The sequence below is a fragment of the Pogona vitticeps genome, chromosome 2, assembly GCF_051106095.1.
Source record: "Pogona vitticeps strain Pit_001003342236 chromosome 2, PviZW2.1, whole genome shotgun sequence".
NCBI lineage: Eukaryota > Metazoa > Chordata > Lepidosauria > Squamata > Agamidae > Pogona > Pogona vitticeps.
In genome coordinates, this window is record NC_135784.1 from 77974896 (window position 1) to 77991657 (window position 16762).

Here is a 16762-nt window from a genome sequence, read left to right on the forward strand (position 1 = left end):
CTGGTGTTGAGGACTCCCAGGCTGTTGGTGCTGGGGGACCTCAACATTCATGCCAAGGCTGCCTTGACTGGGCAGTTTGGGACTTCATGGCCGCCATGACAACCATGGGGCTGTCTCAATGTGTCATCAGCCCAACGCATGAGAAGGGCCATACCTTGGACCTGGTTTTCTCAACAGGACTGGAAGATGGTTTGGATGTGGAGGGGCTGGTTGTGACCCCATTGTCATGGTCAGATCACTTCCTGGTCAAGTTTAGTCTATTAGCTTCTTCTCCCCTCTGCAAGGGTGGGGGATCTATTAAGATGATCCACCCTTGGAGACTAATGGATCCAGATGGTTTCCTGAATGCTCTGGGGGATTATCCGTCTGATATGGTCAGCACTCCTGTTGAAGCTCAGGTCACCCTATGGAATAGGGAGATGACCTGGGTGGCTGACACGATTGCGCCTAAGTGCCTTCTTCTTGCACACACAGCCCAGACAGCTCCTTGGTATACTTCTGAACTGCAGGCAATGAAGTGAGAGGGGAGATGGCTGGAGCGCAGGTGGAGGAAGTCCCGCTGGGAGTCTGACCGAACACGACTTAGAGCCCATTATTGGGCCTATTCCGTGGCAATATGACTGGTGAAACAGCAATATTTCTCCAGCCGTATTGCTTCCTCAGAATGTCGTCCAGCAGAGCTGTTTTGGGTGGTCTGGGATCTTCTTCAACCAGGAAATCTGGTGGAGGTCCTGGACTGCTCATCAACTCGCTGTGATGAGTTTGCCATTCATTTTGAGGGAAAAATCGCTCAGATTCACAGTGGGTTGGACTCCACCGTTACTGCAGAATCAGAGGATGTGTCCAGTGTGCCGTGCTTAAGTCAAGTATTAATGGATGAGTTTCAGTTGTTGAGACCTGAGGATGTGGACAGGGTGCTTGGATCTGTCAATTCTACCACCACTCTGCTCAACCCCTGCTCATCTTGGCTAATTGGAAGATCTGCCAGGGGGGTTTGCACTTGGGTCCAGGAGGCTGTGAATGCCTCTTTGAGAGAGGGAGTGCTCCCTACCACCTTGAAAGAGGCAGTAATTCAGCCGCTCGTAAAAAAGCCTAACCTGAACCCAAGGCTGGTGGTTAACTACTGACCAGTGGCAAGCCACCCTTATTTGGGCAAAGTGTTGGAGTGGGTTGTGGCCGGGCAACTCCAGGCGCTGCTGGATGAAACGGATTTTCTGGATCCATTTCAATCGGGTTTCAGGCTGATTGAAAGACTGCCTTGGTCACCCTGTACAATGACCTTTGCTGGGAAAGGGACAGAGGAAGTGTGACCCTGTTGATACTCCTTGACCTCTCAGCAGCTTTCAACCCCATTGATCATGGTGTCCTTTTGAATAGGTTGGCTGGGATGGGAGTTGGGGGCACCGCTTTATGGTGGTTCCGCTCCTTCCTGGCTGACCGTGTCCAGAGGGTGGTGCTGGGGGACAGTTGCTCTGCCCCATGGCATTTATGTCATGGGGTTCCTCAGGGCTCGATACTGCCCCCCATGCTTTTTAACATCTACATGGAACTGCTGGGAGAGGTCATCAGGAGGTTTGGGCTGAGGAGTCAGCAATATGCTGACGATACTCAGCTCTACCTCTCGTTTTCCACCAATCCAGGTGAGGCGGTTTCTGTGCTGAACTCGTGTCTGGACCTGATAATGGACTGGATGAGGGTCAATAAATTGAAACTCAATCCAGACAAGACGGAAGTGCTGTTAGTGGGTGCTTTGCCGGACAGGCTGGAGGGCCATTTCCTTGCCCTGAATGGGGTTACACTCCCCCTAAGGGACAGGGTCCGCAGCCTGGGGGTGCTCCTGGATCCCAGTCTAACACTGGAAGCCCAGTTGGACTCGGTGGCCAGAGGCGCCTTCCTTCAGCTGCGGAAATTATACCAGCTATGGCCCTACCTGGATGAGTGGAGTCTCATGATAGTTACACACACACTGGTAACATCTCGCGTAGATTACTGCAATGAGCTCTACATGGGGCTGCCTTTGAAGATGGTCCGGTGACTGCAACTGGTCCAGAATCGAGCTGCATGGCTGGTGCGTGGTGGGGCTGCTAGGGAACACATCAAGCTGATTCTGTTTAAATTACATTGGCTACCAGTTGCTGCCTGGGCTTGTTTTGACATATAAAGCCCTAAACAACTTGGGCCCTGGATACCAGAAGGACTGCCTCCTTCCATATGAACCTACCCGGCAGTTAAGATCTAGCCAGGAGGCCATTTTGAAAGAGGCGTCCCTCAAGGAAGTAACAGATCCCTTGTAGACAATGGATTGTAGGCTTGTAGACAAAGGGCCTTTTACGGCAGCTGCCCCCAGACTATGGAATGCCCTCCCAACAGAGATTCATCTGGCACTGATGCTGATGACATTTCAGCGCCAGGTCAAAACCTTCCTGTTCCAGAAGGCTTTTAAATAATATCAACTGTGTGTCCTGATGGCAATTTTTAGAGTATCTATTTTAATTGTTTTATTTTTTTAAATTGCATTTTAATTGTTGTAAGCCACCCAGAGACTTTTGGGTAGTGTGGGCGGCATATAAGTTAAATAAAATAAATAAATAAATAAAAGATATAAAGCCTGTAGCCTCTGAATACCAGATATTTGAACAACTGGTGGGGGAGGGACTTGCTTATGGATCCTCTTAAGGCAGAGGTTCCCAACTCCCGGTCTGTGGCCCGGTGCCGGTCCGTGCCCTGAGCCGGACCAGGCCGCCGAAACAGACCTTCCGCCCTGCCCCCCACATGTGCTCAGCCCCACACAGCCCATTTGCGTCTGCGCACATGCTACAGCATGCCCCTGCGAGCGCCGCACTAACATTTGCGAATGAGCACAAGCATGCGTGCGACCAGACAAGCGCCACACCATTGTTTGTGCATATGCGCAAGCGCACCCATGTGAGAGAGTGCCCACACTTGTTTGTGCATGCACATGAGCACGGGGCGTGCCCCACCTTCCCCAGCTAGTCCACAGACTGAAAAAGGTTGGGGACTGCTTTCTTAAGGTACTGCTAAGCCACCTGCCTAACAGTCATAGACTCCAAAGACTGATCTAGAATTGTTTTTGTAGGCTTTACCAACTCCACATGTTTCACTAATGACTTCCAAAATTCAACTCAAGCAACCACCTCCATTCAAGGTTTTATGTGAGAAACAAAAGATGAATTTAACAGGTGATGCCAGCACTCTTAAAACAGGTCATTTTGCCTGTACATACATTAGCAGTCCATGGCAGTGCCTGCCCAAGCCATAGATCTTAAGCATTCCAATATGGCATTTCCAGTGTCTGTGTATGTGGCAGGGGGGGAGAGAGAGACAGATTTTAAATGATATTAGGTAGGAATATGAATGGGGGAAACTTTTGCATTCATTCATTCATTCATTCATTCCAGGTTCTTTCAGGGATGCCTCATTGATTTTCAGAATGGGTTCTGTCATTTCATTTCTCCTCATTCCATGCATTGGACCAGACAAAGCCCTACAGAGCTGTATTCTCGAAGGCTTTCACGACCAGGATCCGATGGTTGTTGTGGGTTTTCCGCGCTGTTTGGCCGTGTTCTGTAGGTTGTTCTTCCTAACTTTTCGCCAGTCTCTGTGGCTGGCATCTTCAGAGGACAGGAGTCAGAACTCTGTCTGCAGGCCATAAATATCTGGAGACAGAATTCTGACTCCTGTCCTCTGAAGATGCCGGCCACAGAGACTGGAGAAAGGTTAGGAAGAAAAACCTCCAGAATGCGGCCAAAGAGCCTGGAAAACCCACAACAACCACCCCACAGAACTCTCAAAGGTACTACAAAAAAGCAGGGAGAAGGCAACAGACTTCCCCAAAAGTGGGGAACAACAGCAGCATATAAGAAAGAAAAACAAATGGCTGCCAAGTGAAGTTTTTAGAATGGATTGTTGTATCTTGCTGCACTGAACGTGTTTTGGTATTGCTTATATTTTTTATGTTGTATTCATTGATCCTTTTACAGTGGTACCCCGAATAGCGACGTTAATCCGTTCCAGGATTAACATCGCTATCCGGATTCGTCGCTATGCGGGGGGGGGGGAACTCTGTTTAATGCGTTCCTATTGGGGAAAAACTCACCGCTATGCGGGGAATCCTCCATCCGGCCACCATTTTCGCCACCCAGTAAACAAGGGCTGGGCGTGAAAACGCTGCAAGCGGCCATTTTGTTGACCTGGCAGCCATTTTGGAACCGCCCATCAGTTGTTTGTAAAACATCGCGATGCAAAGATCAGTAAGCCTACCGATCATCGCGATGTGATGTTTTCCCTATCTAAAAAACGTGTCGCTATGCGGATTCGTCGTTAAACGTTGCACTCGTTAAGCGAGGCACCACTGTAGTGTTGTATACTCATTGTTACTCATCTTAAATACTGTCTTTTAATTATTGTGAGTCATCTCGAGTCCTTTTTAAGGAGAATGGCAGGTTAAAAATATTTTTAAATAAAAATAAAAAACCCCATCAACAGTTGCATGTGGCCACTAACAGTACTTTAACGTTCATATTTATCATCACGTCGTCATTCGCAGCAGCAAGAAACAGTTTAGATGAGAGAGAAAAATCATTATCATGATCACCATCATCAGCCATATGTAGGGCAGCACTATTTTTCATCATCATCAATTCATCATCATAAATTATTAGACTGTTGCCAGTGCCCAGTGCCACTCAAACCAACAATATGTTCTCCTCAGACTATACAAGTAATTTTTGATATGCAGGAGAGGATGTTGGCTGACCTCAGAAATGGGTACAGTGATTTTGCATGCATGAGTCAAATGAAGGTAAATCCAAATGAGGAAATCCAAATACAATCTAACATTTTTTGGTTCCTCTCATTTGTTAAACCAAATGATGGCTGAAATAAACAAAAACAAAAGGAAGAGCCTTTTCCATGTTGTTTTTCATTTGTTAAAATCCCAGAGTCTCATTCCGAATATTAGGTGCTTGGAATGCTATATGGGTATGTATTGTTATGTACATCATAATGAAATGAGTGTTTATAAAATGCCTGTTTTCACCACTACTGCTCAGAGAAATAATGAGAAACCAATACAGATACAAGGGCACTGTAGGGAATTTCAGCCATGGTTGTTATAGGCCCCCAAATAACTTTGTTCTACCTTGCTACTGCTCAAAGTTATTGGCCAACATGTTATTGAAGGAATGCATTGCACACAATATATTACGTACTTCTGAAATCTTCCTTCAGTGAAAGGAATGAATGAAAGTCATGCACAGCAGCATCCTTTAGTAATACCAAAATAGACAGCTCTATCCCTCTTTATGAATGACACTAAGCTCCTCAACAGTACCCTAATGAACAAGGTGTTCAAAAGATGAGTATTCTCTGTTGAAAATCCCCAGCGTATTGCACGGCTTCAATCCCTATATGAAAGCAGTGATATAATCACATAGGAATAAAAAGCCATAGAAGACAGTGGGGCAAAAAAGCATATCTCTAGTACCAGCTAGCAAATGGGTCTCTGGAAAGAAATCCATCAATCTCTACATTCTTCAGTGCTTCCCCTTCCCCCACTTCGTATGAATGGACTGAACGCAGTCCATTCACCCAAATATCTCATGCCTCACCTTACATTTTTCACTTCTACAGTAAGACAGAAGCATCACATGTATGTGTTGATGTTAAACAACAGGAAATCAAATCAAACCCACAAGAGATCCAGCAAAAATGACCTGGAGATCCATCAGTAAAACTCTGATGCATTTTCTGGCCATAGTATTTTAGGGTGCACTATACTATTAGAATCTCCTTCACGGATTGCTGCCTTGTCATGGTGAAGGGGCTTGAGTAATTTAGAGAAGCTATGGACTATGCCATCCAGGGACACCCAAGACGGGCAAGTCATAGTGGAGAGTTCTGACTAAACGCAATCCACCTGGAGCAGGAACTGGCAAGCCATTCCAGTATTTTTGCCAAGAAAACCCTATGAACAGAAGCAAAAGGCTAAAAGATATGATGCTGGAATATGAGCCCCTCAGGTCGGAAGGCGTCCAACACGCTACTGAGGAAGAGCAGAGGGCAAGTACAAGTACCTCCAGAGCTAATGAAGTGGTTGGGCCAAAGCCGAAAAGACGCTCAGCTGTGGATGCGCCTGGAAGTGAAAGGAAATTCTGATGCTGCAAAGAAAAATACTGCATAGGAACCTGGAATGTAAGATCTATGAACCTTGGGGAGCTGGATGTGGTCAAACAGGAGATGGCAAGAATAAATATTGACATCCTGGGCGTCACTGAACTAAAATGGACGGGTATTGGCAAATTCAGTTCAGATTATTACCACATCTACTATTGTGAGCAAGAATCCCATAGAAGAAATGGAGTAGCCCTTATAGTCAACAAAAGAGTGGGAAAGTTGTCTTGGAATACAATCTCACAAATGATAGAATGATTTCAATATGAATCCAAGGCAGACCTTTCAACATCACAGTAATTCAAGTTTATGCACCAACCAGCAAAGTTGAAGCAGCTGAAATTGACCAATTCTATGAAGACTTACAACACCTTCTAGAACTGACACCAAAGAAAGATGTTCTTGTCATTCTTGGGGACTGCTAAAGTAGAGAGTCATGAGATAAAAGGAACAACAGGTAAGTTTGGCCTTGGAGTTCAAAATTAAGCAGGGCAAAGGCTAATAGAGTTTTGTCAAGAGAACAAGCTGGTCATCACAAACACTCTTTTCCAACAACACAAGAGGCGACTCTATACATGGAAATCACCAGATGGGCAATGCCAAAATCAGATTGATTATATTCTCTGCAGCCAAAGATGGAGAAGCTCTATACAGTCAGCAAAAACAAGACCTGGAGCTGACTGCGGCTCTGATCATCAGCTTCTCATAGCAAAACTCAAGCTTAAACTGAAGAGAGAAGGAAAAAACCACTGGGCTAGTCAGGTATAGTCTAAACCAAATCCCTTATGAATACACAGTGGACGTGAAGAACAGATTTAAGGAACTAGATTTGGTCGACAGAGTGCCTGAAGATCTATGGATGGAGGCTCATAAAATTGTACAAGAGGCAGCAACAAAAACCACCCCAAAGCAAAAGAAATGCAAGTAAGCAAAGTGGCTATCCAACGAGGCCTTACAAATAGCAGAGAAGTGAAGGGAAACCAAATGCAAAGAAGACAGGGAAAGTTACTGAAAATTGAATGCAGACTTTCAAACAACAGCAAGGAGAGAAAAGAGGGCCTTCTTAAATGAAGGTGCAAAGATATAGAGGAAAATAATAGAAAGGGAAAAACCAGGTATCTGTTCAAGAAAATTGGAGATATTAAAGGAACCTTTTGTGCAAAGATGGACATGATAAAGGACAAAAATGGTAGGGACCTCACAGAAGCAGAAGACGTCAAGAAGAGGTGGCAAGAATACACAGAGGAATTATACGAGAAAGATTTGGATGTCCCGGACAACCCAGAGAGTGTGGCTGCTGACCTTGAGCCAGAAATCCTGGAAAGTGAAGTCAAGTGGGCCTTAGAAAGCATGGCTAACAAGGCCAGTGGAGGTGATGGCATTCTGGTTGAACTATTTAAAATCTTAAAAGATGATGCCATTAAGGTGCTACACTCAGTATGCCAGCAAGTAAGGAAAACTTAACAATGGCCAGAAAACTGGAAAAGATCAGTGTACATCCCAATCCCAAAGAAGGGCACCACCAAAGAATGCTCCAACTACCGTACAATTGCACTCATCTCACACGCTAGCAAGGTTATGCTCAAAATCCCACAAGGTAGGCTTCAGCAGTATGTGGACCAAGAACTCCCAGAAGTGCAAGCTGGATTTTGAAGGGGCAGAGGAAATAAAGACCAAATTGCTAACATGCACAGAGTTCCAGAGAAACATCTACTTCTGCTTCATTGACTACACAAAAGGCTTCGACTGTGTGGACCACAGCAAACTATGGCATGTTCTTAAAGAAATGGGAGTGCCTGACCACCTCATCTATCTCCTGAGAAATCTATATGTGGGACAGGAAGTTAGAACTGGATATGTAACAACTGATTGGTTCAAAATTGGGAAAAGGACGACAAGGCTGTATATTGTCCCCCGGCTTATTTAACTTATATGCAGAATACATCATGCGGAAGGCTGGACTGGACGAATCCCAAGCCGGAATTAAGATTGCCAGAAGAAATATCAACAACCTTAGATATGCAGATGATACCACTCTGATGGCAGAAATTGAGGAAGAATTAAAGAACCTCTTAATGAGGGTGAAAGTGGAGAGCGCCAAAAATGGTCTGAAGCTCAACATCAAAAAAACTAAGATAATAGCCACTAGTCCCATCACCTCCTGGCAAATAGAAGGGGAAGATATAGAGGCAGTGACAGATTTTACTTTCTTGGTCTCCGTGATCTCTGCAGATGATGACAGCCACAAAATTAAAAGATGCCTGCTTCTTGGGAGGAAAGTGATGACAAACCAAGACAGCATCTTAAAAAGCAGAGACATCACCTTGCTGACAAAGATCCACATAGTCAAAGCTATGGTTTTTCCAGTAGCGATGTATGGAAGTGAGAGCTGGACCATAAAGAAAGCTGACTGCTGAAGAATTGATGCCTTTGAATTGTGGTGCTGGAGGAGACTCTTGAGAGTCCCCTGGACTGCAAAGAGAACAAACCTATCAGTTCTAAAGGAAATCAACCCTGAGTTTTCTGGAACTCTCTGGCTTTCTCCAAAATCCAGCGCAAGTTAGCAATTTGGTTTCGAGTTCCTCTGCCTCTTCAAAATCCAGCTTGCACTTCTGGGAGTTCTTGGTCCACATACTGCTGAAGCCTACCTTGTGGGATTTTGAGCATAACCTTGCTAGCATGTGAAATGAGTGCAATTGTACGGTAGTTGGAGCATTCTTTGGCACTGCCCTTCTTTGGGATTGGGATGTACACTGATCTTTTCCAGTTTTCTGGCCATTGTTAAGTTTTCCTTACTTGCTGGCATACTGAGTGTAGCACCTTAATGGCATCATCTTTTAAGATTTTAAATAGTTCAACCAGAATGCCATCACCTCCACTGGCCTTGTTAGCCATGCTTTCTAAGGCCCACTTGACTTCACTTTCCAGGATTTCTGGCTCAAGGTCAGCAGCCACACTCTCTGGGTTGTCCGGGACATCCAAATCTTTCTCGTATAATTCCTCTGTGTATTCTTGCCACCTCTTCTTGACGTCTTCTGCTTCTGTGAGGTCCCTACCATTTTTGTCCTTTATCATGTCCATCTTTGCACAAAAGGTTCCTTTAATATCTCCAATTTTCTTGAACAGATACCTGGTTTTTCCCTTTCTATTATTTTCCTCTATATCTTTGCACCTTCATTTAAGAAGGCCCTCTTTTCTCTCCTTGCTGTTGTTTGAAAGTCTGCATTCAATTTTCAGTAACTTTCCCTGTCTTCTTTGCATTTGGTTTCCCTTCACTTCTCTGCTATTTGTAAGGCCTCGTTGGATAGCCACTTTGCTTACTTGCATTTCTTTTGCTTTGGGGTGGTTTTTGTTGCTGCCTCTTGTACAATTTTATGAGCCTCCATCCATAGATCTTCAGGCACTCTGTCGACCAAATCTAGTTCCTTAAATCTGTTCTTCACGTCCACTGTGTATTCATAAGGGATTTGGTTTAGACTATACCTGACTAGCCCAGTGGTTTTTTCCTTCTCTCTTCAGTTTAAGCTTGAGTTTTGCTATGAGAAGCTGATGATCAGAGCCGCAGTCAGCTCCAGGTCTTGTTTTTGCTGACTGTATAGAGCTTCTCCATCTTTGGCTGCAGAGAATATAATCAATCTGATTTTGATATTGCCCATCTGGTGATTTCCATGTATAGAGTCGCCTCTTGTGTTGTTGGAAAAGAGTGTTTGTGATGACCAGCTTATTCTCTTGACAAAACTCTACTAGCCTTTGTCCTGCTTCGTTCTGAACTCCAAGGCCAAACTTCCCTGTTGTTCCTTTTATCTCTTGACTCCCTACTTTAGCATTCCAGTCCCCTAGAATAAGAACATCTTTCTTTGGTGTCAGTTCTAGAAGGTGTTGTAAATCTTCATAAAATTGTTCAATTTCAGTCTCCTCAGCAATGGTGGTTGGTGCATAAACTTGGATTATTGTGATGTTGAAGGTCTGCCTTGACTTCGTATTGAAATCATTCTATCATTTTTGAGATTGTATCCCATTACAGCTTTCCCCACTCTTTTATTGACTATGAAGGCTACTCCATTCCTTCTACGGGATTCTTGCCCACAGTAGTAGATATGATAATCATCTGAGCTGAATTCGCCCATTCCTGTCCATTTTAGTTCACTGATGCCCAGGATGTCGATGTTTATTCTTGCCATCTCCTGTTTGACCACCTCCAGCTTCCCAAGGTTCATAGATCTTACATTCCAGGTTCCTATGCAGTATTTTTCTTTGCAGCATCGGACTTTCCTTTCACTTCCAGGCGCATCCACAGCTGAGCGTCCTTTCGGCTTTGGCCCAACCACTTCATTAGCTCTGGAGCTACTTGTACTTGTCCTCCGCTCTTCCTCAGTAGCGTGTTGGACGCCTTCCGACCTGAGGGCCCCATCTTCCAGCATCATATCTTTTAGCCTTTTGTTTCTGATCATGGGGTTTTCTTGGCAAAGATACTGGAGTGGCATTGCCAGTTCCTACTCCAGGTGGATTGTGTTTAGTCGGAACTCTCCACTATGACCTGTCTGTCTTGGGTGTCCCTGCAGTAGAATAAAAAAGGGCATTTGTTGTGATGGAAAGAGAATGTACAGTAAGAATAACAACCGTTAATCGAACTCCCTGAACAGGAACGCAACCTTGCCTGTATGTTCAATATATTTCTATTTCCACTTGTGAAGCATGTATTTCTTTATAACATGAAGACTTCATACCTTGCTAATGTCCTGGTCCATCCCCATCTAAGAAATCCATAACATGAGGAAAATTCCCAGTGTGTGAATAAAGAAGAACATACAGATGCTGGATACTCAATTTCCATTATCCAGAATTGTAGAAACCACATACCTCTTGCATCAGTGCTGGGCATCCTTCCGGGGCTTGTTTTGATTGGTTCATGATACAACATGAAGCACTACAAAAACCAGAAAATCTTAATTGACCAAAAGACATCCTCTCTGGCTGGACACAAATAATGAACACATGTGCCAGGGGGCTTTCCTTCAAGGCTACCTCCAAGTCTCTGGAATCTTATCTTCTGCAGATAATTGATGATCCATGTGAGATGCCCTGATACAAGGAAAACAGAAGGATTAGATTAATTGATAAACAAAGGAAAACTCCATTCCCTACAACTTGATTCATATAGTAGTCAGCTAAAATTAAATCACTCATGAACAAAGCCACAATCACTTGCAGCATGTTTGTCCACTTTCTTGCTCTCATTTTCCATGAATATATGCGTATGCTGAAATTTTTATATGGTTCCTGGGTTGATGGCCTGTGATACCTATCCATCCGAAACAACTCCATTTGGTTAAAGAAAAAAAAAGAGGAAGAAGGGAGGGAAGGAAACACAAATGACTTCCGTTTACCTCTAAATGTATGTGATTTTTATCTGAGCCTTCCTAACACTTGGCTATACAAACCTCCTGCTGACTGCAGTCTATAGTGCTAATTTTCATGGCTTTACATAAAACAGGAGACAGAAACAACTGAAGTATGTCCTGTCTGCCCTTCAGAGATACTCTGCAAGGATTTTAAAGCATACAAATCCAAATGCATTCTTACAAACCCTTCCTGTCTTGAAAACATCTGAATGCTAGGAATATGGAATGTGTCTTATACACCCAGGTTCACTTCCAAGTTGATATGTCATTTATAAATAAAAACATCCTTATAAGTCCCTTACTCTGTCTGTCTGTCTGTCTGTCTGTCTCTCTCTCTCTCTCTCTCTAAATCTGTAAAGTGCAATCTGTAATTCACACAAATTCTTGTTAACCTCTTTACCAAAATACATGCCCACAGTACATAAACATCTTTAAAGTGATGAATAAATGAATAAAACCAGTATGGTGCAACATTATGCTGGGGCTTGGGAAATCCTGTAGTCCACACTGAGCTATGAAGCTCATTATTTGACCCTAGGCCAGTCATGTTCTATCAGCCTAACGTAATTCGCTGGGTTGAGTTCATTATAGAGAAGACAGAATATAATTTCATAAATAAATAAATAAATCAAGTACTGCCTTTGGTTTCTTCCTGGTCACCTAGTAATTGGTCGTACTTGCTATAGGTTAGTGCTTTCTCAAAATGCTACTTGCACTACTAATTAATTGTTAATGTCAATTAAACAGATAATGTCTTCAAAATTTAAATTAGCATACCCAGGGGAGCTATGGAGGAGACACTTTTGTTTTATTTGTGCATACTAACAACAACATTCTTCAGCCCTTAGTGAATGTTACATACCACCTACTGTTGGCTTTAGACATCTTCACATTTGAAAATGTTGATGTTACATTTGCACACACGCACACACAGGGTGCACTCTAGACTAGAGTACTTGCTCTCTCTCTCTCTCTCTCTCTCTCTCTAACGAAAGGGATAAAGAATAGAGTGCAGGAAAATGTCAGCCCTGTGTTGAATCTTCTGTCCAAGGCGGTCTGCTTCATGTGATAAGAGTGCAGCCCTTATGACAAAAGAGCAGAAGCAAGCTTCAAGGAATCATCCACAAGCAGAAAAGGCTGCTCTCCATGCCCCACCTCACACAGCAGTGGAAAACTAGAGAAAGCATGCAGCCCTGCTCATCCCTCTGCTATCTACCCACTATGACAGAGTGAAAATGAGAGACCAATTTCCAATCACACTAGCAGAGCGGGCTGTTCCAGCAAGCTGTCAGCACCTGGTACACACTCGTATCAGACTAAATCCCCTGGCAGCCCATTAGAAGCTGCTCTAGGCTGGCTGCAGGATATCTTGACAGGAAGCCAGACAACAGAGTGAACAAACACAGATATTCTATTAAGAAGGGTTGTGTGGGGGGGTGGGGAGGGGAAGACTGAAATCTGGGATCTATTACTCAGTTAAGGTCCATTTGAGGACTACTTCCAGAGTTGCTTATTTTAGAGGGGGTGGTCTAAGCTTCCATGTACTCATTCACATACACAAATAAAAACAAGCTTCTTTGCCATCCCAAATTAGAACATGGACTTCTCATTAGTAGAAACAGGCAATGCATGTATTTCTTCCCTCTTCTTATTAAGATAATTCCACAAGGGCCTCTCCCTGGCTTCTATGAAGGAGTAGTATGTCAAGAGCAGCCAACACTGGATTCCAGTTTGCTGGATTAACAAAGATACTTGATTTTTACAGAATAATCCACACCTCCTATTATTTCCCTAATAAAGAATAAAAATGTTCACTGGTGTTTATTTTGAGGGGAGGAAGAACAACAAAGACATTTATAGCACCTTTAAAAAGTAACCTGTTTTCTTTGGCTCAAGGTTTCATAGGCTATAGCCAATTTCATCATATAAATTCATTGTCTCTTATACTAATTTTCTCTCTGCAATTTTCTCCCATGCCAATTGCAACTGTGAGGAACCAGACACACCCACCCCTATACCTTAGGGGACCTACTCCACTCTTCCCACTGTACTATTTTTTAAAAAAATGTGGGGAAAATGGATATCACATCTGGCTACGTTTTGTTTGCTTTGTTTTGTTCTGGTTTTATGGTGGTGGCTTATGAATCACTGGCTACGTCTAAGGCAACATATGGCCCAGCAGGAGCCAAAAATAAGGCAAAATGTCCGCCACCTTTTGGAGTCATTTTTAAATTTGGGGAGAGCACACCAGGTGCTGGGGCCTTGGGCCCAGGGCTGCACTTTGCCCATCCTTGATCCATCTGGTCAAATTGGGTGTAACAAACTGACATACTAGAAATAATGTATAGTCTTAAGTGTCAGAGGACAGAAAGGGTTCCCTTTAATTGCATGTGGCCTAATTTTGGGTGACTGTTAAATCTACACCCCTTCTGTGTAGAAGTGAAGAAGAAGATGCCCCTGACACAATTTATTTATTTATTTAAAATATGTCACCCTGCCTTTCTCTAAAAGAATCCAAGGTGGCTAAGAGTTCTTTAAGAATAGCTTGCAGACATCTCATTTACTTCTTGCAATGAGAGCCGGAGGTATTCCTGGTATGCTGTGCCCTAAAATCTGTTTCACATTGGATCAGAATTGATCGCTTGCACCAGGAGACAGCAAGCAGCTAAGAGGCAGCAGATTCCGAGGTGGCAGGATGGGGTTCACCTCTTGGGTTTGCCTATGGAGGAAGCTATGTTTGAATACTCCCATTCCATAATAGCAAAAAAAACCAACCATGTGGTATTTTAAGTAGTAAATGAATGCAAGAAAGAGAATATTGTAATCCGGGGAGATTATTTTCCCCATTTCTTTTCATATGACGGAATACCTTGAAATAAGGCACCCCTCGCCTGCATGCTGTTCTCCCCTGGACTGCCTCAGAATTCTATCCTCCTTATTTGATTGCTTGCATGCAGAAAGGAGGCCCTCCGCCTCTTCCAGTGAAAAGCAGACTGTGGAGAAGAGTTGTCAGAAAACGCACAGGTTTCACATGCAGCAAATAATGGGCCTGAGCCGTATAGCCCATTATTGCTATCAAACAGACAATAATGGATTTAAGGTACTCAAATAGGGGATGCAGAAATAAACAGGTATTTTGCACAGTGGAGGAGAATAACAATAGAGTCATTTTAACAATCCACTGTTAAATTCACTGTAGCAGCAGGCCATAATGTGTTTTTCTAACACATCTGCTCTTTCTGATAAACAGAAACAAAGTACGTATTCCATTCTGTGTACAAAATATGTTTCAGTTCACCTGTGCCTGTTGTTACCTTTTCTGCATTTCCTGGTTCCTTGTGAACCAGGTGAAATGCAAGTGAAATGCCCTCAGGCAAATATCTCACCTGGGAACTCTGTATCCAAAAACACTGTCCAAAAACCTCAGGAGTCTCTGGGGGACTTTGAGCAATGCTGTGTCTGACTTCTCTTAAAAGCTTCTTCTCCTTTTTCCTTCTCCCCCTCCCCCCCCCACCACTCCACCAAAATCTATTCCTTTTGCAGCATCTCAGTGCTAAGAGAAAAGCTGCATTTTCACCCAAATCACCCACTGCACACTTGTAACACAAAACAGACATTCTGTGCTTTGGCCTTCCATATTCTAGGAGTAATTTTCAACAGAATAATTAATAATGCTTAAAAATTGTGCAGCATTTGCAAGTATTCATTGTGGCTCTTATGCATTGTCCAATTGCAATCCTTAAACAGTTTGCAAAACAAGACACTATTATTCCCTCCCATCTCACAGATGAGGTGAGGGCCAGAGGGAGAGGCATTGAGAGAAAAGTTATTTCCCTTATGTCAGTCCCTTGTGAGTTAAATGCAGATGCAAAGTCTGAACCAGGGGCTTTGTCCTGTGCTGCTCTCGCTCTTAGCTGCTATGCCACACCAACTCTCACTTTCATTTATTTCCAAATTCTGGGCAAGAAGGCACAGTTACACTGGGCATAGACAGTGCTGCACAAACCACCACCATCAGAGTACAACACATCACAACCCAATTCAATACAATACAGCAAAAGGGGGGCGGGGAAGCCACAATAGCTTTGCATGGAAAACCAAAGTTGCTGGTTGACAGATGACAGCTATGACTTTGATAACATATAAGGAGCAAAGCGTGCACGGAGGATAGTGTCATTTTGACACAGCGGTTTTTGTGGCTTCCAACTGAACTCGGAGCTTATTTAAAAGGAATGTGATGTGTCCCTAGCACACCATTAGAGGCCGAAGACAGTGTAACTCGGTGGACTTGCTGCAAAGCCAGGCAACCTGCTGTCTCTTTGATGTCTCTGGACATGTTGTGTTGCCCCGGCTTGAACTGGATCGACTCCTGAAGGAGAAAGATGTGGGGAGGACAGACAATAGAAGAAAGCTGTGGCAGGGAGGGGGAGGGAGTGCTTCTCCCTATGGAGCAATGAAGTGGAGAAAATAATGGCTTCGGAAAGGAAGGGGGAGGGATGCAGGATAAGCCTTGCCAAACTTCCCTTTGAAGAGAAGCCTTTACACCGAATACTATCCATTTCAAAGACAGCTCAAAGGTGTGGGAATTCAGGTGCTGGAAGAACACTCTACCTGTAGGCCAACTACCCAAGACCTCTGTAAGGGCAAGAAACTGAAGATGGAATTAGACAACACCGAAGGCACACACAGCTGCCATCTGAAAAAATAATCCTGTGTCCAGGTTCCCACCCAACCCCACCGTGTAAGTATAGTAATTAAACATGTAACATGACACTACCCTCCTGGACATTCTATGCACCTATTCTTTACACAGCACTTGTCATTTTTACATAGGATACTCTTATTGCCTACCATTGATGGCTATGGTGGATCTCTGGATGTTTTCAGGCTGTGGCTTGTCTCTGTCATAGCCGGAATTGTGAATGGTAAAGGATAATAGCAGAAGTAATTCATCAGTGTTTGGAGGACCCCACATTTCCTGCACCTGCTCTAATCTTTTCCTTCTATCCATGCCTGGTGTTCCCTTAAAAATCACGTAAAACAGAGACACTTGAAGTCTTATAACCTCTCCTCATATTCCAGTTCCAGAGATTTTTACGCATAAAATATGTTTTTATATGTTTGTGTATGCGTGTCTTTACAGGTGTCCACATATATGTGTAGATTCA